Genomic DNA, 10,285 nt, shown 5'->3' on the forward strand with positions numbered 1-10,285 from the left:
CCTCCGTCACTCTTTCAATAGCTCTGCCTCCGTCACACTTTCAATAGCTCTGCCTCCGTCACTCTTTCAATAGCTCTGCCTCCGTCACACTTTCAACAGCTCTGCCTCCGTCACTCTTTCAATAGCTCTGCCTCCGTCACACTTTCAATAGCTCTGCCTCGTCACACTTTCAATAGCTCTGCCTCCGTCACTCTTTCAATAGCTCTGCCTCCGTCACACTTTCAACAGCTCTGCCTCCGTCACTCTTTCAATAGCTCTGCCTCCGTCACACTTTCAATAGCTCTGCCTCGTCACACTTTCAATAGCTCTGCCTCGTCACACTTTCAATAGCTCTGCCTCCGTCACACTTTCAATAGCTCTGCCTCCGTCACACTTTCAATAGCTCTGCCTCCGTCACACTTTCAATAGCTCTGCCTCGTCACACTTTCAATAGCTCTGCCTCCGTCACACTTTCAATAGCTCTGCCTCGTCACACTTTCAATAGCTCTGCCTCCGTCCCACTTTCAATAGCTCTGCCTCCGTCACACTTTCAATAGCTCTGCCTCCGTCCCACTTTCAATAGCTCTGCCTCGTCACACTTTCAATAGCTCTGCCTCGTCACACTTTCAATAGCTCTGCCTCCGTCACACTTTCAATAGCTCTGCCTCCGTCCACTTCAATAGCTCTGCCTCGTCACACTTTCAATAGCTCTGCCTCGTCACACTTTCAATAGCTCTGCCTCCGTCACACTTTCAATAGCTCTGCCTCCGTCACACTTTCAATAGCTCTGCCTCCGTCACACTTTCAATAGCTCTGCCTCCGTCACACTTTCAATAGCTCTGCCTCCGTCACACTTTCAATAGCTCTGCCTCCGTCACACTTTCAATAGCTCTGCCTCGTCACACTTTCAATAGCTCTGCCTCCGTCACATTTTCAATAGCTCTGCCTCCGTCACTTTCAATAGCTCTGCCTCCGTCACACTTTCAACAGCTCTGCCTCCGTCACTCTTTCAATAGCTCTGCCTCCGTCACACTTTCAACAGCTCTGCCTCCGTCACTCTTTCAATAGCTCTGCCTCCGTCACACTTTCAATAGCTCTGCCTCGTCACACTTTCAATAGCTCTGCCTCCGTCACACTTTCAATAGCTCTGCCTCCGTCACTCTTTCAATAGCTCTGCCTCCGTCACACTTTCAATAGCTCTGCCTCCGTCACTCTTTCAATAGCTCTGCCTCCGTCACACTTTCAATAGCTCTGCCTCGTCACACTTTCAATAGCTCTGCCTCCGTCACACTTTCAATAGCTCTGCCTCCGTCACTCTTTCAATAGCTCTGCCTCCGTCACACTTTCAATAGCTCTGCCTCCGTCACTCTTTCAATAGCTCTGCCTCTGTCACACTTTCAACAGCTCTGCCTCCGTCACTCTTTCAATAGCTCTGCCTCCGTCACACTTTCAATAGCTCTGCCTCGTCACACTTTCAATAGCTCTGCCTCGTCACACTTTCAATAGCTCTGCCTCCGTCACAATTTCAATAGCTCTGCCTCCGTCACACTTTCAATAGCTCTGCCTCGTTACTCGTTACTCCTAACAGGGTCGTCTTCACCTTAGCAAAACATTTTGCAACAGGAAACGAAAGCAAATGTTTATTATTGGACAATATCAGGTGGCCCCTCCCTGTTTCAGTCCGTTTTCTTCCATCCAGGTACCTAATGAATACGACCCAGCACCAGTCTGCTACTGGAGCCCTGACTCTGTCTTCTATGAGTCAGATGCTGTGTTCTGCCATGGCTTTTAGTGCAAGTGACATGAGGCGAAGGACAATTTTCTTTTAGGCTGGTTGAACAACCCTGGTGGTACAATGCTGCTAATGCAGACCACATATCCTCCCTCTCTCATTCACTGACTGGCACATATAGAATACTGCACAGCCTCCTCTCTCATTCACTGACTGGCACATAGACTACTGCACAGCCTCCTCTCTCATTCACTGACTGGCACATATAGAATACTGCACAGCCTCCTCTCTCATTCACTGACTGGCACATAGACTACTGCACAGCCTCCTCTCTAATTCACTGACTGGCACATATAGACTACTGCACAGCCTCCTCTCTCATTCACTGACTGGCACATATAGACTACTGCACAGCCTCCTCTCTCATTCACTGACTGGCACATATAGAATACTGCACATCCTCCTCTCTCATTCACTGACTGACACATATAGAATACTGCACAGCCTCCTCTCTCATTCACTGACTGGCACATATAGAATACTGCACAGCCTCCTCTCTCATTCACTGACTGGCAGATAGACTACTGCACAGCCTCCTCTCTCATTCACTGACTGGCACATATAGACTACTGCACAGCCTCCTCTCTCATTCACTGACTGGCACATGTAGACTACTGCACAGCCTCCTCTCTCATTCACTGACTGGCACATATAGACTACTGCACAGCCTCCTCTCTCATTCACTGACTGACACATATAGACTACTGCACAGCCTCCTCTCTCATTCACTGACTGGCACATATAGACTACTGCACAGTCTCCTCTCTCATTCACTGACTGGCACATATAGACTACTGCACAGCCTCCTCTCTCATTCACTGACTGGCACATATAGACTACTGCACAGCCTCCTCTCTCATTCACTGACTGGCACATGTAGACTACTGCACAGCCTCCTCTCTCATTCACTGACTGGCACATATAGAATACTGCACAGCCTCCTCTCTCATTCACTGACTGGCATATAGACTACTGCACAGCCTCCTCTCTCATTCACTGACTGGCACATATAGACTACTGCACAGCCTCCTCTCTCATTCACTGACTGACACATAGACTACTGCACAGCCTCCTCTCTCATTCACTGACTGACACATATAGACTACTGCACAGCCTCCTCTCTCATTCACTGACTGGCACATATAGACTACTGCACAGCCTCCTCTCTCATTCACTGACTGGCACATATAGACTACTGCACAGCCTCCTCTCTCATTCACTGACTGGCACATATAGACTACTGCACAGCCTCCTCTCTCATTCACTGACTGACACATATAGACTACTGCACAGCCTCCTCTCTCATTCACTGACTGGCACATATAGACTACTGCACAGCCTCCTCTCTCATTCACTGACTGGCATATAGACTACTGCACAGCCTCCTCTCTCATTCACTGACTGGCACATATAGACTACTGCACAGCCTCCTCTCTCATTCACTGACTGGCACATATAGACTACTGCACAGCCTCCTCTCTCATTCACTGACTGGCACATATAGACTACTGCACAGTCTCCTCTCTCATTCACTGACTGGCACATATAGACTACTGCACAGCCTCCTCTTTCATTCACTGACTGGCACATATAGACTACTGCACAGCCTCCTCTCTCATTCACTGACTGACACATATAGACTACTGCACAGCCTCCTCTCTCATTCACTGACTGGCACATATAGACTACTGCACAGCCTCCTCTTTCATTCACTGACTGGCACATATAGACTACTGCACAGCCTCCTCTCTCATTCACTGACTGGCACATATAGACTACTGCACAGCCTCCTCTCTCATTCACTGACTGGCACATATAGACTACTGCACAGCCTCCTCTCTCATTCACTGACTGACACATATAGACTACTGCACAGCCTCCTCTCTCATTCACTGACTGGCATATATAGACTACTGCACAGCCTCCTCTCTCATTCACTGACTGGCACATATAGACTACTGCACAGCCTCCTCTCTCATTCACTGACTGGCACATATAGACTACTGCACAGCCTCCTCTCTCATTCACTGACTGGCACATATAGACTACTGCACAGCCTCCTCTCTCATTCACTGACTGACACATATAGACTACTGCACAGCCTCCTCTCTCATTCACTGACTGGCATATATAGACTACTGCACAGCCTCCTCTCTCATTCACTGACTGACACATATAGACTACTGCACAGCCTCCTCTCTCATTCACTGACTGGCACATATAGACTACTGCACAGCCTCCTCTCTCATTCACTGACTGGCACATATAGACTACTGCAAAGCCTCCTCTTTCATTCACTGCAGGTGCAAGCAGACAGCAGATTGCAGTAGAAAATATGCATCTCCACATCTATAAATACATGTATTATTACTAAACAGCAAGGGCTCTGTGCATGCAGACAGTTACCTGGAGGTCACATGATCATCCAGACACACAGATCAGGAAAAAAGGAGAATTGTGAACTTTTCTGAATGTGGAAACACACACACACACACACACACACACACACACACACACACACACACACACACACACACACACACACACACACACACACACACACACACACACACACACACACACACACACACACACACACACTTGCCTCTGTATTCACCATGCTGAAGGTCTCCTCCTATTGTCCCTCTGAAAGGGAGAGAACAGATGGAGCAGCACCACATACAGGTAAACTCAGTTCAAGGCCAGACTATTACATTAAACATCAATGTGCACGCCAGAGCCTGTCTGTGTTTTGTAACAAACTGTTTATCACTTGTTTGTAATTACATGAGCAGAGGACCTGATTTTAGGTGCTATGCACTTCAGCACTTCAGTCCTGTTGTGTGAGCTTGTATGGCCTACCACTTCGCGGCTGAGCCGTTGTTGCTCCTAGACATTTCTACTTCCCAATAACAGCACTTACAGTTTATTGGGGCAGCTCTATCAGGGCAGAAATGTCACAAACTGACTTGTTGGAAAGGGGGCAACGGCTGTGGCTGAAATAGTCGAATCCACTAATTTGAAGGGGTGTCCACATCATTTTGTGTATATATAGTGTATATGTATATGAAAAATGTTAAGTAAAGCATTTGTCTGAAACAGTGTTCAGGTTAACACTTCATTTCGAGCACTGTTTTAACACAAAACACTGCAATACATGTCACAACACGTCTAAATATATGTGTCATGTTATGACAGATTGTGACCCATTATGTCAGCAGTTATGACATGGTTATGACCGAGATATGAGTTGTTATGGCACTATGCTTCCAATAAAGAGTTACCCATTCAGAAAATGCCAGTGCGTCTGTAAAACCAAAGATGGTACATATTCAAGGACAGCTATTAGCATCTACAAGGCAATGGCATACAATGCATGTAGTTTGAGTAACACAGTGACATCGGCAACCATTTTTGTCAACAGTTTAGTCTTTGGGATTAATCGATTAATCGTCCTTCAAACGTTTCTTCTGCTCAGTCAAGGTCACCTTTGGAGTGTGTGGCGCACGGCAGCTCCGCCCTCACATCCACCGTTCATTAAGAGAAAATAAGTCAATCCAGTGCTGAAGGGCTGTCAATCACTCACGCTATTACTCACAAATGTCTGCTCTCTCCATGGCGACACTATTACACCCATCATTTGACCTTTTATGCAAACACGGCTCCAATCCCTCTACCTGTGAAGGCAACATAAACATGGCCTGTTCAGAGCACCTCCATAAAAGGTGATGAAAGACACATAAACTACAACTGATGGGCCCGTTTAATATTTCCCTAAACACACCGGACCCACCCTCTTCGCTCAATTATAACTCTTCAGGACATAAATGAATATGTAAAAATTGTCTGTGCAGGCTGCCAGTGTCCCTGTGGCGAAGGCCATTCCTATCAGTTTTACGAGTGAGGAGAGTGTTCTGGTAGTGGCTGATGTTTTACCTCAGGAGGCTTGCAGGCTTGGTTGAAAGGCTCCGTGCCAGCAGCAGCCCAGGGTGCTATCCGGGTTCAAATATTATTTAAAATCTTTCAAATATTTTCAGATCGTTTGCTTTAGTTTGCCAAGAGTGCCAGGTGGGCTGGGTTTGGGAGTTGTCTATTGGTTCCATTGCAACAGGCAAGCTCAATAAAGTCCAGATAAAGTATTTGAAATGATTTCCAGTAGTATTTGAAGCCAGGTCTGATCTATAAGCCTTTACTGAGTCCCTATGGCCGCGTTTTGGAATGTACCGCACATATTAACTGCCAGGACGGGAGAAGATGCATGCGTCTGATATGGGATTCTGAAAGAGAGCGGAAGAGTTGTGAATTATTTAGCTGGCCTTGACAATGCAGCGCCCCCATTGTGTTCTATTTCCCCCTGCTTCATTAACTGCAGTAGGTTTGATCTTGGGGCTGGATAATGGAAACATTCACAAGGACACTCCTCTCCTGGCTGCTTTAGCAGTCTCATGGTTAGACTGTGCTGCTCCAAGGCTTTGTGCTTGTTGTTAAATATGAAATCAGATTATTAATGGTTATTTTTGGTTGGCTTGGTTTCAAAATGTGTATTCCTTTGCTAATAACCACACATTTCCATTTCTATAAACTTCTGATTCCACAAAATACAAAGTATGACACAAATATTTGAAAAGATAACTTATTAACCTTTTACTGCGTGGGCTAAATCAGGGTCACAGAGTGATTCTTGGTAGTCTTAAACAAATCTACCTTGAAACAAAAATATCCACCTTTCACACATGGTTATGGGCTTAAAAAAAGAAGACACCTGTACCATGTCAGATATAGAGTTGAAATGTATTCCATCTTGAGTTTGCATCCCAATATTACACTTTATATACATCAACAAAAGACTGAAATATAACAAAACTGTTATACATAGAAACACCAGATTTTCATCTGTTTATTTAACAAAAATAATCTTTATGAATTATGAAATTATGAAAAATATGAATAACATTCCACCCATGAAGCCAAAGAGGGCGCTTTTGGTCATTGACTGCAGGAAAGGACTACCAGAGAAAAAAAGCCTTCAGAAAACAACTGCCCGAGTAATGAAGCCAACAAAAATGAGTTTGTGTACCGGTAGGAAGAGAGGTCTGTCACAGCTGTTGGAACAACATATTCTCCATAATGAACTGGGGACAGCATGACCTTGTGTTCAGCACAGAGCATTGGTTCACTTCTGAGAAAGAGAGAAAGGTAAGGGGTTGTGTGTGTGGGTGGATAGTGGAGATGTACTCACAGGCATGGATTTGGCATTTCAGTGTCAATAAGTAACAGGATGTACTTGCTGTGCCCTGACAACAATGTCAGGAGGAGGAACAGGGACACTGCATCACTATAGCTGGGCTTGTGCACTGTTCTTTTGCACACCTTTCTGAATGACCTAAACTGATTCTAAAATCTTTTCACTGTCTTTTTACTGTTGTTTTTATTTCTTTACTTACCTATTGTTCAACTAATACCTTTTTTGCACTGTTGGTTAGAGCCTGTAAGTAAGAATTTCACTGTAAGGTTGAAATGCTGTATTCGGCGCACGTGACAAATAAACTTCGATTTGATTTGATTCGTGATTCTATATCAATGTTTCATAACCCCGGTCCCCAGCCATTGCACATATTTCTTCAATTACAGTACTATTGTACAACACTATTACAACATTTAATCAAGGGGTGGATGGTCAGCTGAATCAGGTCTGCTACTGTTGAAATGGTACAAATATGTGCAATGTCAGAGGACCGTGTTTAATTAAATCATATCTCCTTCTGTCATGACCTTTAACCTATGCCAAAGTCCACTAGCTGCTTTATTATTGACCGGGTTAAGGCTGACAGCTGGAGCTGTGCTACTGTTCAGTTTGCTTCTAGTCTTGAGCCTGGCCTTCCCTACTCTTTTCCTATTCACACGGCAAGATGATGAGAGAGACAGAGAGAGAGCTTTGGCAATGTTAACATATGTTTCCCATGCCAATAAAGCCCTTGAACTGAACTGAACTGAATTGAATTGAGAGAGAGACAGAGAGAGAGCAAGAGAGAGTAAAAGAGAAAGAGAGGTGCTTGAAATCAGCAATCAAGGCACACATGAAATAATATTTTCATTCAATTCAAGGTAACCATCGGAGACAAAGGAAAATGTAGTCCAACATTGCATAACTTGATTGGTATACTCTGGTCTGTCTTTATGAGTTCAAGCTCACACTGAGGTGCATGGAACCTCCCTGAGAGAGATGGACATGATAATCACACATCAAACCTCCCTGAGAGAGGTGCACATGATAATCACACATCAAACCTCCCTGAGAGAGCGGCACATAATAAACACACATCAAACCTCCCTGAGAGAGAGGCACATAATAAACACACATCAAACCTCACTGAGAGAGGTGCACATAATAATCACACATCAAACCTCACTGAGGTGCACATGATAATCACACATCAAACCTCCCTGAGAGAGGCACATAATAATCACACATCAAACCTCCCTGAGAGATGCACATAATAATCACACATCAAACCTCACTGAGGTGCACATGATAATCACACATCAAACCTCCCTGAGAGAGGCACATAATAATCACACATCAAACCTCCCTGAGAGAGGTGCACATAATAATCACACATCAAACCTCCCTGAGAGAGGCACATGATCATCACACATCAAACCTCCCTGAGAGATGCACATAATAATCACACATCAAACCTCCCTGAGAGATGCACATGATAATCACACATCAAACCTCACTGAGAGAGGTGCACATGATAATCACACATCAAACCTCACTGAGAGAGGTGCACATAATAAACACACATCAAACCTCACTGAGAGAGGCACATAATAATCACACATCAAACCTCCCTGAGAGAGAGGCACATGATAATCACACATCAAACCTCACTGAGGTGCACATGATAATCACACATCAAACCTCACTGAGGTGCACATAATAATCACACATCAAACCTCCCTGAGAGAGATCCACATGATAATCACACATCAAACCTCCCTGAGAGAGATGCACATGATAATCACACATCAACCTCCCTGAGAGAGATGCACATGATAATCACACATCAACCTCCCTGAGAGAGATGCACATGATAATCACACATCAAACCTCCCTGAGAGAGATGCACATGATAATCACACATCAAACCTCCCTGAGAGAGATGCACATGATAATCACACATCAACCTCCCTGAGAGAGATGCACATGATAATCACACATCAACCTCCCTGAGAGAGATGCACATGATAATCACACATCAACCTCCCTGAGAGAGATGCACATGATAATCACACATCAAACCTCCCTGAGAGAGATGCACATAATAATCACACATCAAACCTCCCTGAGAGAGATGCACATGATAATCACACATCAACCTCCCTGAGAGAGATGCACATGATAATCACACATCAACCTCCCTGAGAGAGATGCACATGATAATCACACATCAAACCTCCCTGAGAGAGATGCACATGATAATCACACATCAAACAGAAACAAGCAAAATGTCGACACAACTGATAACATTTCTATGAAGGCGCACTCCCACTCATTCTCAAGGACCCAATTTGAGAAAGAATAAAAGCAACACAGTCCTAGCTAATGGCTATCGTGTAAAGTCCTAGCAAGGTGCAGGTCGTATTTGTTTATCCAGGGCTAACTCCAACTCAATGGCCTCTGGTCTGCTTTACAGCTACCTCATATCCATGGCAGACTGCAGACATTTATTATTTTTTTTAAATTCACTAGGCAAGTCAATTAAGAACGAATTCTTATTTACAATGACTGCCTACTCCGGCCAAACCCTAACGACACTGTGCCAATTGTGCGCCGCCCTATGGGACTCCCAATCACGGCCAATTGTGATACAGTCTGGAATCATACCAGGGTCTGTAGTGACACCTCTAGCACTGAGATACAGTGCCTTAGACCGCTGCGCCACTCGGGAGCCTTAATGACAGACCGTCTATATATCCATGGCAGATGGCCAGACTGCAGACCTTAATGATAAACCGTCTATTCTGATTTAAGCAGCAGTTGCTGCCCCACACACCTCATCAACCCTGGTGTCCATCCCTGCTACGGTAGACCCAGGATTCAAACCTGTAGGTCTCATCTTAAAGGCCCAGTGCAGTCAAAATGATGTTTTTCCTGTGTTTTGTATCATATTGTATATCAGCTGATGAAACTAGGACCGTTGAAGTGTGAGTTAAGGCTTGCCTGGTGACATCACCATCACCAAATTGATTAATAGACCAATAAGAGTTCCAAACCTCTCTGCCAATAACAGTTAGTTGTCAGTTTTCCCCTTCCAACTCACACCACTCCCAGACAGTCCTAGAAAAATTCTTAGTTGAGAAATTGTTTTTTGCTAAAAAGCTATTGTTGTCCATGTTAATGGAAAACTATTACTGTAAGGTACTTAATTGTTACCCAGACATGACTTGACATTGATACAAAAACGGCTGCATTGGGCCTTTAACATCCTCTTCATCCTTTTTAACCCC

Source organism: Salvelinus alpinus, chromosome 10, assembly GCF_045679555.1.
Source record: "Salvelinus alpinus chromosome 10, SLU_Salpinus.1, whole genome shotgun sequence".
NCBI lineage: Eukaryota > Metazoa > Chordata > Actinopteri > Salmoniformes > Salmonidae > Salvelinus > Salvelinus alpinus.